General features: G+C 36.3%; 1 long non-coding RNA gene across 1 annotated transcript; it reads right to left on the reverse strand.

Moving 5' to 3' along the window:
- Positions 1 to 285: 285 nt before the first annotated feature.
- LOC110892093 lies at positions 286 to 12,774 on the reverse strand. The gene is made up of 3 exons (XR_004889795.1): positions 12,635 to 12,774; positions 569 to 797; positions 286 to 479 (listed from the first exon to the last, which is right to left on the reverse strand). It is a non-coding gene; the product is annotated as an uncharacterized LOC110892093 (long non-coding RNA).
- Positions 12,775 to 22,088: the final 9,314 nt, after the last annotated feature.

A 22,088-nucleotide genomic window follows, 5' to 3' on the forward strand; every position in this document is an offset into this window, starting at 1 on the left:
TCTGCGGTGAAAGTCTTCGTTCTTTAGTGCACTTGCTCTTGCTTTTTCACTTTTTTTCTATGCATAAACTAACAAATAATTGTTAATAGTTACAAAAAAATAGAGCAAAAATAAGTATATGATGATGATGATGATGATGATGACGACGATGACGACGACGACGACGACGACGGCGACGGCGACGGCGACGGCGACGACGACGACGACGACGACGAAGACGACGACGACGATGACGAAGACGACGACGACGACGAAGATGATGATGATGATGATGATGAACATACAAAAAATTTTTCTTCCTTCTTTGACGCAACGAACACGGGCCACTTTGATCGATCGAGATACTTATACTTGTCAAAAGGTTCTTCATTTACTTTTACGTATTCTATATACAACTTACTTCTCCAATCAGTACAATTTTTCTTGGCTTTTTTGAGGAAAACGTGCTTTGGTTTATCGTCTAGAATATTCCAACAATCCTAAGTAATTACCAAACAAAACAAAAGTTAGATGTAATAATTAACAAATATCGCATGTCTAAAATTTTACAAAACATCGAATAAAATACCTTAGCTTCCAGCCAAAGGTTTTCCCACCTTTGCTTGTCAAATTTTTTTGTAGGAATATGATATGGAAACCTTGCTCTCAATGTTAATCCTAACCATGAAGCAAATTTACTTTTTTGTTTACCCATCGCTAGCATATCGTCATCAAAATCAACGTGCAATTCATCTTCTCTCATTTTCTTTGAACAAGAAGCAACACCTCTTTTACCTCTACCTCTTTTAGACATATTTCTGTTAAAGGAAAATATATATATATATATATATATATATATATATATATATATATATATATATATATATATATATATATATATATATAGAGTAGGGTTCGCACAGAAAGTGTGTTTTTCCTAGAAAGTCTAGGAAGCGATCTGGTCCATCCGATTAGTGTGTTTAAGGGTTGAGATTAAATCAATGGCAATCTTGTAATATTTGAGTTTAATTAATTGATTGTTTTAAATGAGTAGGGCAATTTTGTCAATGACCGTGTTTTAAATCAATTAGATAACCGCCCAGTTCCTAAACTCAAGCGATTTTCCCTCTCTCTCTCTCCAAACCCATCTTGGAAACCCCAATCCCTACCAAAAATAACTACAATCATGGAAGAAGATAACTTTAGATACGATGGAGAGCACAGGATCAAATTAAAACACTTCTCCATCTCCACCATCTCCGAGTTCATCATCACCATTCAAATATTGTTCTTATCATCTCCGTTTTCTTGACAATGTGTTTTAACAGTAAGCAAATTAATACAGTTGTGTTTTAGCAGCTAGCAGATTCATACAGTTGTGGTTTAGCATCCAGATTTATACATATGTGTTTTAACAGCAAGCAGATTCATACAGTTGTGTTTTATCATTCAGATTCATACAGATGTGTTTTAACAGCAAACAGATTCATACAGATGTGTTTTAACAGCAAGCAGATTCATACAGATGTGTTTTAATAGCAAGCAGATTCATACAGATGTGTTTTAACATCCAGATTCATACAGATGTGTTTTAACAGCAAGCAGATTCATACAGTTGTGTTTTAACAACAAGCAGATTCATACAGATGTGTTTTAACATCCAGATTCATACAGATTCATTCAGATGTGTTTTAACAGCAAGCAGATTCATACAGATGTGTTTTAACAGCAAAGCAGATTCATACAGATGTGTTTTAACATCCAGATTCATACAGATGTGTTTTAACAGCAAGCAGATTCATACAGCTGTGTTTTAGCATTCAGATTCATACAGTTGTGTTTTAACAGCAAACAGATTCATACAGTAGTGTTTTAACAGCAAGCAGATTCATACACTTGTGTTTTAGCATTCAGATTCATACAGTTGTGTTTTAACAGCAATCAGATTCATACCCTGTGTTTTACCATCTTTATATTGTGGGATCTATAAAAAATTGACTTTAGCCCTGTAAACTGTTAAAACACAGCACCAAGAACATGCTGATAAATTCCAGTAATCTTCTGAACAATGGAATATGCGATGTAATGTGACATGGAATTTTAGTTAATGAACACATTGACTTCCGGATTTGAATTCGAAAATAATAAAAATTCCGAAAATCATGGAATTTTAGTTAATGAAGATACATTCCAAAAATAAAACTAAAATGTGAAATTACATGATAGCCCTTCTACTTAAAATCCCTCAATGACACATGTCCAATTCTTATTCCTTCCTAGACTTTCTAGGAAAAATAGACTTTCCATCCAACTCCTACTATATATATATATATATATATATATATATATATTTATAAGAATAGTTATCCAAATTATGAGGGTCAACACTATTTCAAAAGGTCTTTACAAATGTGGTATATAATGTGGTCATCTCCAAAACTTTCACTACAGATGCCGAAGCCTTAAAAACAGTGCAAAAATCACATAAAAAGCATAAAACACCAGTTTAGCAACAAAACTTTCTAATCCTTATCCCCATCTTGGTTCCATGTAAGTTAATTTCTATATATATGATCTGATGCATGCATCATGGTAACAAAATTCAAGTTTCAACGCAAGATTATGGCAACGCGTTACAAAGTCCACGCGTGAAGATCTTGGCCGGCGGCGGTGTCTTACGTGGATCAAAGCGTGATACTTGTGTTATCATGGGCAGTAACGGATCCAGAATTTTTTTTTTACGGGGGCACAAATGTCACCACCCCCGACCCCATCCTGGCCGGAATCGGGTGCCGTGAGCAGCCGAGTGGTACCGGTGATTATTTTTAAAAACATTGCAGCAGAAATTTCATCAGGACTGTGAGTTAGGAAAAATATCAGAGTTTAGAAAACACCGGATTTTATTTATTAAATAGATGGAAAAATCCATGTTTTTCAAAGGTAGCTTTAATAAGGGATAAACCCAATTACATAAAACAATATTTCTTAATTTGATTTAATTAATAAAATAAGCCACTTCTTGAAGTCCTTTAGTGCCGGATCCAATCCTTACTCCAATCTACTGTAATTACCTGAAACGTGTTTTAAAAAGGTTTTGTCAGCGGGAAATACTGAGTGAGTTCATTCAGGTTTCATACAAAACAGATTTGTTATAATTTACAGTATTAAGAGCGATTATAATGTTTCTGATATCAAACCAACTACCCACGGTACTTTGTCACTCGACCCATTGGCCCTCTCATTGTCCAATGGTGTCTGTGATTATAGTCATATCACCCATTGGCTGCCCCAATGGTGAATATTGGCTGCCCCAATGGTGAATATTTCAGTCGATCGGACATTGAATCGTAACAGCGATCGAGTTAATACCCGGTATCATAGCAGAATTCGAGCTAGTGTGTGTTTGGTAGTAATCAAAGAATATCTCGGAGTGTATAACGAATTTTAACATCGCTCTAGTGCCAGAAATCAAGTCCCACAACCCTCTATATATACTGGAAAAAGGGCGCGCCCGCGTGGCGCGAGGCCCTGTCGCGTGGCGCGAGGAGGGCGGTTTTAGCATAGAGTTGCCACGCGTCTCAGTAGCTTGGGTGAGTCGACGGAACGATAAAATTCGAATTCTATTGAAAACTGTTTAGATAATATCAATTAGGAAACACCCCCTCTGAGTTTTAGGGGCCCTGATCCTGATTCTGATTGTTTTGAAAATCTTAAGGTTTATGTAGAATTACTTGGGTGTCTCAATTAGGATTTCTTGTTAGACAAAATATAAATAATAATACTAAAAATAAAAATATAATGGTTTTGGTGAGAGTTGTTATGGTTTGGGACAAAAAGGAAAATAAAATGGTAAAAAAAGAAAATGGACCCATTTTATAAATTTAGGTTTCAACTAGAAAGTCTCCTAGTAGAAATTTTTGGGTATAACTTCTGAACTATTTAAAAAAATATATAATACACTCGTGTTAAGTATAATACCCCTACTTCAACCTTGTCCCGATGTCCCGAGACCGAATCCCAACAACTTAGTCGGGCAGAGCCCTTACATATGTTATGAGGCTCAGATCAATCGGAAAGGGTAGCGTGATCGGGAGTTAAAACACTTAAAACGGGGCAGAACCTTATTATTTTTATTGTTATTATTATTAAAGTAAGAAAAATAAAAAGAACATATTAAAAAGCCTAAAGTGGCGACAGAGAAAGAAAGAAAGGAATGGCATCTGCTTTGAAAGACTTATAGCTCCTTTTATAGTTGTTCAAAACTAATAGCTTAGGAAGCAAGTATACTGAGATGGCATTTGCCATGCACGTTGCTATCCCCAATTTCTTACACGTATACTTTCAATTCTTTGAAAGTTAGTTTAATATTTTTATTATTTTATATTTTTATTTTTGATTCTTATCTATACACTAAAATCTTAATTAGTTTATTATTATTATTATTATATCGAAGTTACGTTTACTTTAATTCAAACGAAATTTTGATTCTTATTATTATTATTTTATTAATATATATATATATTATAATTAATTTAACTGCTTTATTCTTTTGGCGTGTATAACTTCTAAAATATTACGTTCTAGAAAATAATAAATTTGTCTTTAGAACGAGAATAATTTTATCTACATTTTGAACCAAGTTTCATTAAAATAGAGTAGGTTTAAAATACAATGTATTTTTATAATTTAATTATTATAGGGTTCCTAGGCCCGTCTAGGAACTTCATATTTCTAACGGTCAACTTACCCGTAATCTACCTGTCTAATAATATATGTTTTTCATATACTTTTTATTTTATTTTATTAGAAAGGTCACTCATATACAAGCCGATTAATTAATATAATATTTCAACCAACTATCTAAGATAGTGTTTAAAACTATTTAGGTTGAATATTTATATTTAAATATAAACTACTTACTAGTTACTAGTGGTTAATAAATTTAACCAAACCTATAATTCTTATATAAAAATAGGAATGTTACATCCTCCCCACCTTGTTTTAAATCTCGTCCTCAAGATTTGGGTTGCGATATTTCTTTTAGGCTTATGTCATATTTTAGTCAATAAAAACAATATTAAGGTAGATGACACAAAATTTAAAGTATCAAATTTTGTGAATACGAGTTATACCATAAGTAAGACTCAATGGTTTAACTGAATTAGTTCAAGAAATTGATGTCAAATGAATGAGATGAAATGATGTAATTTCCAAGGTGACTAGGTTCAAGTCAAAAGATATATGATCAATAGATATTTTAAAATGAATGTGAAGGACTTTTAGAATCAATAATATTATTTGTCAAAAGAAAGCTTACTTTGATTGGCAACTGAGGAAGACTTAGAATTGATAGGTTCAAATGAAATGAAAGAATGAAAAATGATTTGTCAAATACTGAAGTATGATATGAGAAAATCAATGTGCTGAGATGAGTGAATTTGCAAAGATTCATCAGAAGACGATAGAGTTAGTGTATCATTGTTTAGAGTTCCAAGTTGTTTTGATTGTGAAACAATGTGATAGTACACTATTAGTGACCATATTTTTTTTCATACTATATTCTAGAGATCGAAATATAATAAGAACAAGTTATTTTGGCATGACCCACCATTATATTATTTTTGTAAAGCAAATGTAATATATATATTATTTGTGTTCCTGTCTGAACCGTATCAAATATAAATACTATGTAATATATATTATTTGTTACACATTTTTACTATATGTAAATGGTTACCACTTTTAAATAAATATTATTTTAGTATTTTACTATACTATGTAAAATAACTTATATTTACTATGTAATATAGATTACAAAATACCGCAATGAAGTTATTACATTTACAAAATATTTTAGTATTATGATTTTGTAAAAGAATCACTATTATTTATAACGTTAAATGAAAGGTGTAAAAATATTTATTGTACAAAAGTATTTGTAAAATATTTTGTAAATATATAACACTTAATGGGTCGATTCTATGTGATTACTTATTTTCATTTTGAAATCATATAACATTGTGAATGTATTTACAAATGTTGTAAATAAGTGAAAACGGGGACTATTCTTTATATATTACAATGTTCTCCTAACCCAACGTAGTTGATGACTACTATATTATTCTTATATGGTTATTTTCTTGCCAGAGTGTTATGGTACATAGTTACCACAAAACATGTGATACATAATTATTTATATAATTTTATTTATCCCTCTAATTCTTGTATTGTTTTATGAAAATATGTCTTCTTTTTACAGTACAAAGTATATATATTTATATATATAAAATATTTTTTACATATAATTAGAATTTACTACATAAGTATGATGACTTAATTTATATACATTAAATAGTTATTATCATGGTTGGATATTGGTTAGTGCTGCCTTGTTTAAGCATAGGTGATCAGTCCATGCCTAACTAAGGCTAGGCTATCCAATACCTGTCCTTGATAATAACCCTAGTACCTAAAATAATACTACAATTAATATATTATTATTAATAATAAAACTAATATTAATTACTGATAATAAATAACTAAACTTAATATAAATTCTTCACCTCAATGGTTTTAAGAAAAATTTTAAATATAGGAATACTATATTGTAAATAAGGTAATTACTTGTATAAGTTTCCATATATAATCAATAAAAATTATATTTTAAATTTATATAATGTTTTTCGATCAATGATGATAAAGCAATAAATATCACGAAAGGCTCGATTGATGTTGTAAGAACTGTTATTTGTGTATCAATATCTTAGCACATGATTGTGTTAAGATTGCTTTTATAGAATAAATCCAAACGGATTCAATATAAATAAATAATTAAATCCGAAATTAGCGTAAGCTTCAGATTTTGTGAAAACGTCACCACAAGGTGATCGTGATCAAAGAAACGATTCAATGAAGTCGAAGACCAAACAAGCATGTTATAGTTCAAGAGAATCAAAGTGCTTGTTGGGATTATTTCAAATATGACGGCCTGAAAATATCATATGGGACTTTGAATTGAATACGTATTACGAGCAAGTTAACTGGGTTTGAATAAAACGAGTTTTAATAAGGAAGTTCGGACATGATCACAACAGAAACCATGTATACCCTTCAAAAGAAAATCGAGTTTTTCAAGAAATTCATTGGTTCGATATTAAAGAGTCATCGCTTTGTAAAAACGCGGTTTACAATGCAAAGATCAAGTATAGCGAAATGATATTGGAACTTTTGATAAAACAACAAAGTGGAATGATGCCCTCCTATGGTCTTCATAACTCAAATGAACCACATGCGCAACAAACAGTGTATGTGTAACGTGTGGATTTACCAAGAAAATGAAATGGATCAATATTTGCTACTATGAAAGAAATCTTTATGGTATGATGACCATTAAAAGAAGTAGAAACACGAAAGTCAACTTATTTGTAGGCAGAAGTCAGAATTGCAACGAAAGAAATATAAGAACTTTATCTGGAATTTCGTGTGATAACCTTTGTTAAGTGACATTACCAAGAAATGTCGAATGAAATGAAATGAAACAGGGGATTTGCAAAGGTATATGACTTCTTTTGTAGTGCCAATAATTATGACTATAATTAGACTGTGCACCGATGGTTGTGAAATATTGTTCCAACGTACCTCAGCGACATTTTGATCGTTTGTAAGATCATGTGGCAAAGTGCCGCTTTTTGATTAGGAGTTCTTTTACTGACGGAATTAGTATTGGTATCATCGTGCCCAAATTTATATTTTTCAAAGGTCTTGCCTTGGAAGGCGTGTGTGATAAACTTTGACGTCTTGTGGACGTACAATTTTAAGTTTCATGTGTTTCTTGTGCATTAACACAACTTTATATGCTTCTTACTTGTGTTAATAGTTTATAGTAACGCATTGGAAATTCTTATACTTTTGATGGTGTCCTAACTTAATGGGTTTCCAGTATTATTTTGTCGCACGAGTTACGAGACAAATGATCAAACGAAATAGTGTTTGATATCGGAAAAGAGATTCCTGTTAAAGAAATCTAGACACATATGCTTGTGCTTTATTCCTATTTGGCTTCTTGAATTCCTTATAGATATATATATATATATATATATATATATATATATATATATATATATATATATATATATATATATATCTATATAATCATAGATTTCATATGCTGTAATATACATACCTTTTATAAGGTCAATGTATTTAACAAATTCATATTTCCAAGAACCAGTCAGATATCATGTCATGATATTATTTAGGGAAATCTTGTCACTGATTTGACATATTGTTTACCCCGTCTTATCCGGTTCGCGCCGGAGAGGTAAATTCAGTATATCCGGACAAGCTGGAGAGTTTGCTACTCTATACCCAGTTTTGCCGGAGAAAATTTTCTATTTCCCATAAATAGTATCTTTTCAAGATTTTTAAAAGTGTCTCTTTTATTAGAGCTTTTATCCAAAATCAAGGAAATTTGTATTTCCATAACATATCTTTATTCTAGATTAAGTAATATCAATAAACCAGAATAAATAGCAATTAAATGCTATTGCCTGCTAATCGTCATTTTTATGGAATACCAATATCCATTACGTTATACTTATTTATACTTATATAAGTAATTTTATCTTGAAGCTTATATTAAGGCAAAATTCTTAAGTTCGAGTCTAAATATCATTCGGAGTGCTATCAGATAGTATTAAATTTCTAACTTTCCATTTAAACTTAGGTATTATTATAACACCTAATCGCTTTAAACAAGTGGCTTAGCTTATACTAAGGCATCTTTTCTTATGTTCAAGTCTAAATGCTATCAGGTATGCTACCAGTTAATAGCAATCTCCTAACTCTTTTATTTAAGCTTAAGTATTACTATCACAACACTTATAGGCTTAAAGCAGTGGCTCTGATACCACCTTTACTGTCACGACCCCCGACCCCATCCTGGCCGGAATCGGGTGTCGTGAGCAGCCGAGTGGTACCGGTGATTATTTTTAAAAACATTACAGCGGAAATTTCATCAGGACCGTGAGTTAGGAAAAATATCAGAGTTTAGAAAACACCGGATTTTATTTATTAAATAGATGGAATAAATCCATGTTTTTCAAAGGTAGCTTTAATAAGGGATAAACCCAATTACATAAAACAATATTTCTTAATTTGATTTAATTAATAAAATAAGCCACTTCTTGAAGTCCTTTAGTGCCGGATCCAATCCTTACTCCAATCTACTGTAATTACCTGAAACGTGTTTTAAAAAGGTTTTGTCAGCGGGAAATACTGAGTGAGTTCATTCAGGTTTCATACAAAACAGATTTGTTATAATTTACAGTATTAAGAGCGATTATAATGTTTCTGATATCAAACCAACTACCCACGGTACTTTGTCACTCGACCCATTGGCCCTCTCATTGTCCAATGGTGTCTGTGATTATAGTCATATCACCCATTGGCTGCCCCAATGGTGAATATTATCAAGTAATGTATACAAAACCCCACATACCGGCTGTAACTTGGTGATTACAAAGACTTAATCCTTGTAATTATAACTTTGAAAATAATTTGGAGTTTTGTAAAACAGTTGATAAAAAGAGAATGACTCACATTATAAGCATGCAGATTCATATAGGCAAATTTTAGCCTATTGATTAGCCTTGATATTGCAGATTTATATAGGCAGAGCTTAGCCTATTAATTATTCTTGTAACCTAGTGCGCACGAACTAGGTAGGTAACTTAATACAGCAATTACGATAACTCACGAGATTAAAACCCTCACAACGAATGACAAAGTGCAATCACTTAAACATCCATCGGATTCACAACGAATGACAGAGTATTCCCCGAGTTCGGGTGGCACTCAAACATCCTGTCCGAATCACGACTAATGACAAAGGATAGCGCTTAAACATCCGGTCGGATAGTTTCAGTCGATCGGACATTGAATCGTAACAGCGATCAAGTTAATACCCGGTATCGTAGCAGAATTCGAGCTAGTGTGTGTTTGGTAGTAATCAAAGAATATCTCGGAGTGTATAACGAATTTTAACATCGCTCCAGTGCCAGAAATCAAGTCCCACACCCCTCTATATATGCTGGAAAAAGGGTGCGCCCGCGTGGCGCGAGGCCCTGTCGCGTGGCGCGAGGAGGGCGGTTTTAGCATAGGGTTGCCACGCATCTCAGTAGCTTGGGTGAGTCGACGGAACGATAAAATTCGAATTCTATTGAAAACTGTTTAGATAATATCAATTTGGAAACACCCCCTCTGAGTTTTAGGGGCCCTGATCCTGATTCTGATTGTTTTGAAAATCTTAAGGTTTATGTAGAATTACTTGGGTGTCTCAATTAGGGTTTCTTTTTAGACAAAATATAAATAATAATACTAAAAAAATATAATGGTTTTGGTGAGAGTTGTTATGGTTTGGGACAAAAAGGAAATAAAATGGTAAGAAAAGAAAATGGACCCATTTTATAAATTTAGGGTTCAACTAGAAAGTCTCCTGGTAGAAATTTTTTGGTATAACTTCTGAACTATTTAAAAAAAATATATAATGCACTCGTGTTAAGTATAATACCCCTACTTCAACCTTGTCCCGATGTCTCGAGACCGAATCCCAACAACTTAGTCGGGCAGAGCCCTGACATATGTTATGAGGCTCAGATCAATCGGAAAGGGTAGCGGTGATCGGGAGTTAAAACACTTAAAACGGGGCAGAACCTTATTATTATTATTATTATTATTATTATTATTATTAAAGTAAGAAAAATAAAAAGAACATATGAAAAAGCCTAAAGTGGCGAAAGAGAAAGAAAGGAAGGAATGACATCTGCTTTGAAAGACTTATAGCTCCTTTTATAGTTATTCAAAACTAATAGCTTAGGAAGCAAGTATACTGAGATGACATTTGCCATGCACGTTGCTATCCCCAATTTCTTACACGTATACTTTCAATTCTTTGAAAGTTAGTTTAATATTTTTATTTTTGATTCTTATCTATACACTAAAATCTTAATTAGTTTATTATTATTATATCGAAGTTACGTTTAATTTAATTCAAACGAAATTTTGATTCTTATTATTATTATTTTATTAATATACATATATATTATAATTAATTTAACAGCTTTATTCTTTTGGCGTGTATAACTTCTAAAATATTACGTTCTAGAAAATAATAAATATGTCTTTAGAACGAGAATAATTTTATCTACATTTTAAACCAAGTTTCATTAAAAATAGAGTAGGTTCAAAATACAATGTATTTTTATAATTTAATTATTATAGGGTTCCTAGGCCCGTCTAGGAACTTCATATTTCTAACGGTCAACTTACCCGTAATCTACCTGTCTAATAATATAAGTTTTTCATATACTTTTTATTTTATTTTATTCGAAAGGTCACTCATATACAAGCCAATTAATTAATATAATATTTCAACCAACTATCTAAGATAGTGTTTAAAACTATTTAGGTTGAATATTTATATTTAAATATAAACTAGTTACTAGTTACTAGTGGTTAATAAATTTAACCAAACCTATAATTCTTATATAAAAATAGGAATGTTACAACAAAAAAGTTAGTTTATAAGAAGGCGAGTCAAAACAATTCGTTTAAAAACGAGCCAGGTAAAACCACTTCATACTTATCAAATTGTTGATATCATTGTAACTTTTCATTTTGCAACCCCATACCGTTTAACTTTTTCTTTGCCAATATATACATATATAGGAATTATTGTCGGTTAATACTCTTTCTAAGACATTTCTATTTATCTTCTTACTAAAATATTTCATACCTTAATTACATTTTTAAAAGAGAGAGTACTTCTAAAATAAAAAAATAATTTTATATTGAATAAGGTAATAATCGAATATTACAGTTAATCAAACTGAAAACCAAAAAAACAATAAATCATTTATTGTTGAAACGAAAATAAAAGGTAAAATATCATCTATTGCTGTGCAACTCATACATACTGATTATCTCAATTACAATGAAGCAACCCCAATAATTTATTAACCTAAAATAAATTAAAAAGTCATCTTCTTCAACTCCAAACACAAACACCACCATAGTTACAGACTATAGTATCCGTCATATATATATATATATATATATGTATACACATGCAGTCTGGATGTACGGTGGGCACAGGCCCACCCAACACAAAGGGTGAATCCGCCACTGATCACGGGGCACCCCGACCACCCTAATAGCATGTAATATTCTGAAATTTAGCTCAGATTCAAACAAAAAGTCAAGGTCTTCTATGTTTTATTCTGATACAGGAGTATACATGCAAATGTGGACACCTTAAACATGTAAAAAGAAAAATTGAACACGAACTAAGGACCATCAATCATACACAATAGAATATACAATAACTATTTAAAAATTAGGGACCACATTCCTAATATACAATAGAATATACAATAACTATTTAAAAATTAGAGACCACATTCCTAAACCAACACTAATAGAGCAAAAATAACACTCATGGCAATGTGAAATCATCATCATAAATCATAAACGGGGGGTTGACGATTAAGAATTAAGCCTAAAAAACCATAACAGACTTGCCATAACATGAAATTATCCTCAAATTACTGACATCAAATACAAAATATATATATAATAAAGGAGAGAATAACATCACCAATTTCAAGTGGATTTATGGGTGAACTTCGTTCTTGGATAAAAATTCGACTGAAAACAAAAAACCCTAACTGCGATTTGGAATAAATAACCGAGATTTAGAGCAAAAGCAATGAAGAAACCGTAATCCTAATAACTGTGAACGAGCGGGAGATGAAAGTGAAGTCGCGCTATTTGGGAAACTTTGGCGGTTCGACTACCGCTCTATGATATTTGGGAATTTGTATTCAGAAAGGATTAGGCTATTTTATATAAGCTTTTGATATTTAATATTTAATTAATCAATTAATTGACGGTGTATTGTATTCGGAAAGGATTAGGCTATTTTATATAAGCTTTTAATTAATGTTTAATATTTAATTAATCAGTTAATTAATGTCTACGATATTTGGCCAATTTATATAATTATCAGCTCATATAATAATCAAATACTTCATGGTTTGGGATGACAAAAATACCCAAGCCCAAAGGGTATACCCGAAACCCGACACAAATAGGACGGGTATGCCTCGGGTATTGGGCCGGATATGGGATTAGTTTTAAAAAATTTCGCGGGTATGGGATTAAGTGATACCCGACTCGATTACCCGAAACCACATATCCGTTTACCCGAACTATATACCATATCATATACCTGAATTTTTTAATTTATATTTTTTTGTTAACCTCTGTCTATTAGTCAGTGGCGGTGGTATGAGTGTAAACGAGTCAAGATATTTGTGATCGATTTGAAAAAAACTAAAAATTAGCCCAAAGATAAACTTCACTTATTCACCTCAAGCCGGTTCACAAGCATATACGATCGTGTTATTTATAATATTTGGAACCGGGCATAAATTATATAGTCTATTCAACATCATAAATTTAAATATACTAACACTTAAAATTCGGAGTTTACGAAATGACATATAAATGGAGGTTCAAACTTAAGAAGCTAAAATTCATACAGAATCAAAATCAAATAAAATAAAATATTGAGTGCTAATGCATAATTAATGAAACATCATCAAACCAAATGAATTCAAAAAGCCAGAGCTATAATTTCCAATGATTCCTATAAAAAAGAAAACCATTATTAATAAATTAACAATTATACAAAAATAGATTTGGAAAGAGTATCTATATATATATATATATATATATATATATATATATATATATATAGGGAGAGAGTATCAAACCTTATCAATTAGTTTAACACGGTGCATCAAACATATATCCCATCAGTGTGGTCAGATCGTAAGTATGCAATGGTGTGATCATTTGCATCATTCACTGGTTGAACATCGACAGAAAATGGTGGTAGGTCGTCAAACTGGTTGTATTCTTCCTCAAAGACAACATCATCAACACCAAGGATACGTCGTTTACCTTGCAATACAATGTGGTATCTTCGTTTGCTTAGGTCATTGACAAAGAACACCTATGTGACTTGTTTTGCGAGGATGAATGGTTCGGATGCATATCAATTTGTTGTGAGGTCGAGTTGTGTAAAACCATATTTGTCAACTATTACACCTGTATGGTTTTTTACCCACTTACATTTGAACACAGGTATCTCGAAGGCATGGTAATTTAATTCCCAAATTTCTTGTATGACACCGTAATAAGAATCCTTGGCAATTCTTGTGACAACTCGTAATTTGAACCTACTTTGTGTAACATTACGTGCTTATGTGAACCTTGTTGATTAAATGAATGTTATGTTTGATTTGTACTTGTATGTATGTATGTATGCAATCGGCCCAAATACACCACTCACACCCGATCGCACAAACCCATCCGGGCCTTACCTTTATATACGGACCAAGGGCGACCCAATAGAGGGCTCGGCCCACCCACCTTGCACGCATAACACTAGGGTGTTAGTAACTTTCTCATACTTTTTGCAAAACACCCTCACACAAAACCTTAGTATTCTCTCTCTCTCCCTCACGAACCCGACGACAAACACCCTTCGAAGCTCTTGACCCGGATCGATTCTCTCAACCGGTTAGTGTTTGATGTTATTTGCTTTGATAGATGATGTTTTGATTGTATATGATTACATTAGGGTTATCTATGCTAGTAAACGATTGAAAACTATGCACTCGAATACGGTTATGCATGTATAGGATGATGTTCATGTAAATCGGATGTTGTAATGTTAACTTAAGAGCCGAATGCTTGTTAATCAGATATTCGTTTGCTGAAATCAGGTTAGTGTAGGGTCGATCACGGTTTGATTATGAAGATCCGAAACCCTTAAATGGATATGTTTAAATATCGTGATTATTGTTTATAATTATGATCATGTTAGGGTTCATAAGAATTGCTTAGAAAATGCTTAGTTTGATCGGTTGTATGTTAAAAGAATAGTTGGAAAATTGTTAATTGATAAGGAAATTATGGCATGATTGTAACCGATTGCTTGATTTATGGGATGCTTAAACTGATCACACAAGCCGGACGCACAAGACCAATCGCACATTATGTTTAGTTATGCATGATCGCACAACACCTTGTGGATCGCACAAGCTGGTACCGATCGCACAAGATGTTGGGCCACACACGTATGTTGAATGTTGTTAAGCTGTTGGGCTGAACAAGCCCAAACCACCATCGCACAAGCTGTCCGGATCGTACAAGGTTAACTGGACCGCACAAGCCACTTATACGTTATTTAATTGGGCCGATATGTTATTGGACTACATATGTTATTGGGCCGGGCATAGGGATAATCGCACAACCCATTGTGGATCGCACAATTTGTGCTGATCGCACAATCGGTTGGGCCGCCTGTTTATTGGGCTTTATCTTTGGGTTCGTACAAGTGTTAGTTTGATATGAACTAGACTACTAAGGTGGGATACGTGATTTCTATGATCAATACGTGTTTGCCATGATCATTACGTGTACATAACTTGTTAGATTATGTGTAAACCTATGTGTTATGCTTGAGTCAAAACCTGACTTGTATGGTAACCCTGTTAGGACGTGGTTGGCCACTCTTAGTTCAAGAAACCTTTTGTGTATCTGCCGAGCAAACCAAGGTGAGTTCACACAGCCAAGGCATGGGGTTCCCAGGGTGGGAATGGGATTAGATGATTTACTTGTACTTTCCTAGCTAATGGAACTTAATGATATGGTCCTCGGGTGAGGAAAGGTTATTGATAAGATACGACTAGACTAGTGTTACTAATAGAACTGATCTTCGCACACACGCCGGGGTTGGCTACGATAATATGACTAATCTTCGCGCACATGCCTGGGATGGCTGCGAACCATACACTAAACTTCGCACACATGCCGGGTGGCTGCGATACAAATATACCTAGTCTAGAATACTTGGGAAAACTTCCCTTAATCTTCGTATACCTGCCTAGAGGGCCGCGATGCAAACTAATACGATACATGATTTAATGAACGAACATAAAGCTACTCATACTATTACAATTACTGAACTATCAACTGTGAACTCGCTCAACTAGTTGTTGACTCTCTGCTGCATGCCTTGCAGGACCTTAGGTACATATGGAGCTTGCACAGGGAGGAGCAGGTCGTTGTGGGACATGGATCGTGGATGCCATGTTAAACGTTTAAACATTTTGAACTTATGATTTACTTTGGGTTTACATACTTATGCTTCCGCTACTCAAATTATGTTTTGTTCAACACCAGTTATATTGTGATGGGTTGTATTGATTACTTTTATTATTTAAATACTATGTTCAATATGATTGGTGGCTTGATCCTAGTCATGTCACGCCTCCAAGCGGTGGTACTCCGCGGGTGGATTTTGGGGGTGTGACAGATTGGTATCAGAGCCATTGGTTATAGAGAACTCGGTTTTAATAAGGGGAAAACGTTTTTTATTAAAACCAGACTATAACCAGAACAGTGCTCTCAACGATCCACAACGACGCTTCGCTCCACATGCAAGACTCAACATCCTAGGTAATATGGTTTATGTTTATTACCTGCTTGCTAGAATTTCATAGAACTTTGCTCGAAGTACGCTTAGATACACATGACCCTATTACATGAGAATACCTATGTGCTTACACTCTTCTGTCATCGCACTACTCGCGAACCATTCTCACTTATGCTACTTTTACTATGAAGATCATGTCTGGACGTGTAAACATGACTCAAGCCCAGTTGACGGCTCTCATTAATGAACAAGTTGCTGCGGCACTTGCAGCCGCACAAGCAGGAGGTCAATCCGCACAGCAACCTGTTTGCACTTTCAAGAACTTCATGGACTGTCGTCCAAGCACGTTTAGTGGCACTGAAGGAGCAGTGGGACTCCTCCATTGGTTTGAGAAGCTCGAGTCGGTGTTCGAAATGTGTGAATGCCCTGAGGCTCGCAGGGTGAAATACGCCACTGGTACTTTGGAAGGAGTTGCGTTGACTTGGTGGAACGCGCAAGTACAGATTCTAGGGCTGGCAGCTGCTAACGCCACCCCTTGGAACGATTTTAAGGAACTCATCAAACGAGAATACTGCACACGTGATGACATCCACAAGTTGGAGGTGGAGCTCTATCATCTGAAAATGACGGGGTCGGAAATTGAAGCTTATACGAAACGGTTGAACGAGCTGGCCATCCTGTGTCCAACCATGGTGGACCCTCCAATCAAACGCATCGAGTTGTACCTCAAGGGTCTAGCATCAGAAATTCAGAGCCATGTTACATCGGCAAACCTCGACAATATCCAAGACATTCAGCTTCTTGCTCATCGCCTCATGGATCAGGCGGTGGAATAGAACAAGCTGCCCAAACGCGTCAGTGCTACCACTCCAGCTGCTACTCCTGCTACACCCAGCGACAACAAACGGAAATGGGATGGGGATTCCAGCAGAGGATCAGTTTCCGTTCAGTCTCAAGCACAGCAACGCAAGATAAACGACTACAAGAGTCTGGGTCAACAATCTTCTGGTGGTCAGGGGCAGGGTGGATATCGGGGAATTCACCCATTGCGTAATAGGTGCAACAGACACCACAGTTGACGGTGTCGTAAGGAACGTTGTCAGAGATGTCTCAAGTTAGGGCACGAAGCTAAAGACTGCAGGAGCTCACGACATGCGAATCAGAATCAGCAACTACCACCACCAGCTCCACAAAACCCGCAGCAACAATGGGGCAACAGGGGATGTTTCCAGTGTGGGGCTAAAGGTCATTTCAAACGTGATTGTCCTCAATTGAACCAGGACCAAAATCGTAACAACAACAACCACCAGGGCAATGGGAACAACAACAACGGGGGAAACAACAACAACAAAGGCAACGAAGCTCGGGGTCGTGCTTTCGTGCTGGGTCAGGGCGACGCAAGGAATGATCCCAATGTGGTTATGGGTAAGTTTCTTCTCGACGATATTTATGTTACTGTTTTGTTTGATTCGGGTGCGGATACAAGTTATATGTCACTAAAAGTTAGCCAAATGTTAAAACGTGCACCAACTCCCTTAAACACCAAGCATGTCGTAGAGTTAGCTAACGGTAAAAGTCTAGAGGCCACACACATAGTTCAGGGTTGTAATCTTATCCTCGCTGGTCAGACTTTCTCTATCGATCTCATACCCATAGTTTTGGGTAGTTTCGACATCGTCATTGGGATGGACTGGTTATCCCAACATCACGCAGAGATTCTATGTAAAGAGAAGATCGTTCGCATTCCTCGTTCTGGTAAGGAACCTCTCGAAGTTCAAGGCGACAAGAGTGGTGCAGTGGTTGGCATCATCTCTTTCTTGAAGGCTCAGAAATGTTTGCGGAAGGGTCACACCGCTATTTTAGCACTCGTTACTGATGCATCAGCGAAGGAAAAGAAATTGGAGGACATTCCAGTTGTACGCGACTTCCCTCAGGTGTTTCCTGAAGATTTACCTGGTCTACCGCCTCATCGCCAGGTCGAATTTCAAATCGAACTCGCTCCAGGAGCAGCACCCATAGCTCGAGCACCGTATCGTTTAGCTCCAACTGAACTGGAAGAACTGTCAAATCAGCTATAGGAGCTCCTGGAAAAGGGCTTTATTCGTCCTAGCTCTTCGCCTTGGGAAGCTCCAGTGTTATTTGTGAAAAAGAAGGACGGTTCCTTCAGGATGTGCATTGACTACCGAGAACTTAACAAGGTGACGGTGAAGAACCGTTATCCTCTTCCACATATCGATGACTTATTCGACCAGTTGCAAGGGTCGAGCTACTTCTCAAAGATTGATCTGAGATCGGGTTACCATCAACTGAGAGTCCGGGATGAGGACGTCTCCACGACAGCATTCAGAACTCGATACGGCCACTACGAGTTTCTTGTCATGCCGTTCGGGTTAACAAACGCGCCTGCCGTATTTATGGACCTTATGAACAGGGTGTGCAAACCCTACCTAGACAAGTTTGTGATTGTTTTCATCGACGACATCCTGATCTACTCCAAGAGTCAGGAGGAGCACGAGCAGCACTTACGACTTATCTTGGAACTTCTTCGGTCAAAACAGCTGTACGCCAAGTTTTCGAAATGTGACTTCTGGCTTCGTGAAGTTCATTTTCTAGGCCATGTGGTAAACAAGGATGGGATCCATGTTGATCCATCCAAGGTAGATTCGATCAGGAACTGGCCTGCACCGCGTACACCAACGGAAATACGCCAATTCTTGGGTTTGGCGGGATATTACTGACGGTTCATCAAAGACTTCTCAAAGATTGCGCAGCCGCTTACGCTGCTGACACAGAAGGCTGTCGCCTACCATTGGGGAAATACTCAGGAAACCGCTTTTCAGCACTTAAAGGATAGACTTTGCGGTGCACCTATCCTCTCTTTGCCAGAAGGCACGGACGATTTTGTGGTCTATTGTGACGCATCGATACAGGGACTTGGTTGTGTATTGATGCAACGGGATAAAGTTATTGCTTACGCTTCGTGCCAAATTAAGGTTCATGAACGGAACTACACGACGCACGATTTAGAGCTGGGAGCTGTTGTTTTCGCACTTAAGATGTGGCGACACTACCTGTACGGTACCAAGTGCACTATCTACACCGATCACAGGAGTCTCGAGCATATCTTCAAGCAGAAGGAATTGAACATGCGTCAACGTCGATGGGTCGAACTGCTGAACGACTACGAATGTGCCATCAAGTACCATCCAGGCAAAGCCAACGTTGTGGATGACGCTCTCAGTCGAAAAGACACTTTACCTAGACGCGTGCGAGCACTACAGCTTACTATTCAGTCTGGACTTCCTGCACAGATACGAGATGCTCAGGTAGAAGCATTGAAACCCGAAAACGTCAGGGCTGAAGCCCTACGCGGCTCACGGCAACGGTTAGAACAGAAGGAAGACCGCGCCTATTATGTAACGGGGCGTATTTGGGTCCCACTTTACGGCAACTTACGCGAGCTTGTAATGGACGAAGCTCACAAGTCTCGCTACTCGGTACATCCAGGGTCGGATAAAATGTACCACAACATCAGAACAACGTATTGGTGGCCTAGCATGAAGGCCCACATCGCTACCTACGTCAGCAAGTGCTTGACTTGTGCAAAAGTCAAGGCAGAGTATCAGAAACCAGCAGGCTTACTTCAGCAACCGAAGATACCACAGTGGAAATGGGAGGAAATTTCCATCGATTTTGTTACAGGTCTGCCTAGATCTTAACGTGGAAACGATACTATTTGGGTGATCGTGGATCGACTCACCAAGTCTGCTCATTTCCTGGCAATCAAAGAAACAGACAAGTTTTCCACACTAGCAGACATATACTTGAAGGAAGTAGTCTCAAGGCACGGGGTGCCCACCTCTATCATTTCGGATCGCGATGCACGATTTACTTCAGAGCTATGGCAAGCAATGCACAAGGCTTTTGGCTCTCGGTTAGATATGAGCACGACTTATCACCCTCAGACGGATGGACAGTCTGAGCGCACGATTCAAACCCTAGAAGACATGCTTCGAGCATGTGTTATTGATTTCGGCAACAGCTGGGAAAAGCATCTCCCTTTGGTGGAGTTCTCGTACAATAACAGTTATCACACCAGCATTCAAGCCGCTCCATTCGAGGCATTGTACGGGCGTAAATGCCGGTTGTCACACCCCCAAAATCCACCTGCGGAGTATCACCGCTTGGGAGCGTGACTGACCAGGATCAAGCCACCAATCATATAGAACAATGTATATAGTAAAAGTAATTGTATTTAAACCATACCAATCCATATGAAAGGTGTTCCAAAACATAAGTATCATAACAATGTTTAGCGGAAGCAAATGTATAAAAGCCCAATCATAAATAAAGCGTGTAAAGTCATAATTTTTAAATCAAGTAATCACGATCCTTGTCCACAACGACCGCGCCTCCCTGTGCAAGCTCCATGTACCTAACGACCTGCAAGGCATGTAACAGAGGATCAACAACTAGTTGAGCGAGTTCACAGGAAGTAAGTGCGTAAAAGTAAGTTCGTTCGTAACATGTGGCTCTACTGGGCCGATAGTATGTTCTATTGGTGGGGGCTTCCCATGTTGCATATACACTAGACTATTCGTAACCATAAGTGTTCTTGACAACCGAGAATAGTAGTACGTACAAGCATTACGTAGGTTTTACGTAAGTATCCTTCTTTACCCGGGGACAGTGGTACGCGTGGAGTTTACGTAGGTTTTACGTAAGTGTCCTTCCTGACTCCGGAAGACAGTAGCATGTTATTGTTTACGTAGGTTTTACGTAAGTGTCCTTCCTGACTCCGGAAGACAGTAGCATATTCCTGTTTACATAGGTTTTACGTTTATGTAAGTGTCCTGCTTAACCCGAGGACCATGGTAGATAGTCTAGTAGCCATGTAAGTACGCGTAATTGTTCAATTCCATCATTCAACCCATTCCCTATCCCCGGGAATCCCATGCCTTGGTAAAGAGTGTGAACTCAACTTGGTTTGCTCGGTATGTTTATCTACGCTACACTACTTGTCCCAAATGGATCAAACACGTCCTAGCATGAGTACCAATATCAATCAGTTTCATGTGCACCTAACCCACATACTTTACATACAATTAATTCATGTATTGCTCGTTCACATACCACACAATTATTGTGCAAGTAGCGTACATATAGTTTAATTCATAATCAATTAACACTTCGGTCTAGTATTGGCAAGTAGTCACTTAGCATGCATTTGTTCAAAAGCGGATTCACTCCATGATTTCATGTTCACAAGGCACTTGCACTTACTTTTCAATCCAAATAGACACGGGAATTAACATGTTTCATAAATACACAGACAAATAATATTAAGGTGCACATGCTATACAACCATATTTACCTAAACACCCTGTACATTTAGTATCCACCTGTGGCCCAATAGTCAACCCACGACCCACCATACTAAACCCATTTAACATATTATGGTCATCACATGTCTTTTTATTTGTAGGGCACTTTTAGACATCACAATTCACTATCAACTACCTCGATTGACTACCAGATAAGA

Source organism: Helianthus annuus, chromosome 3 (assembly GCF_002127325.2).
Source record: "Helianthus annuus cultivar XRQ/B chromosome 3, HanXRQr2.0-SUNRISE, whole genome shotgun sequence".
NCBI lineage: Eukaryota > Viridiplantae > Streptophyta > Magnoliopsida > Asterales > Asteraceae > Helianthus > Helianthus annuus.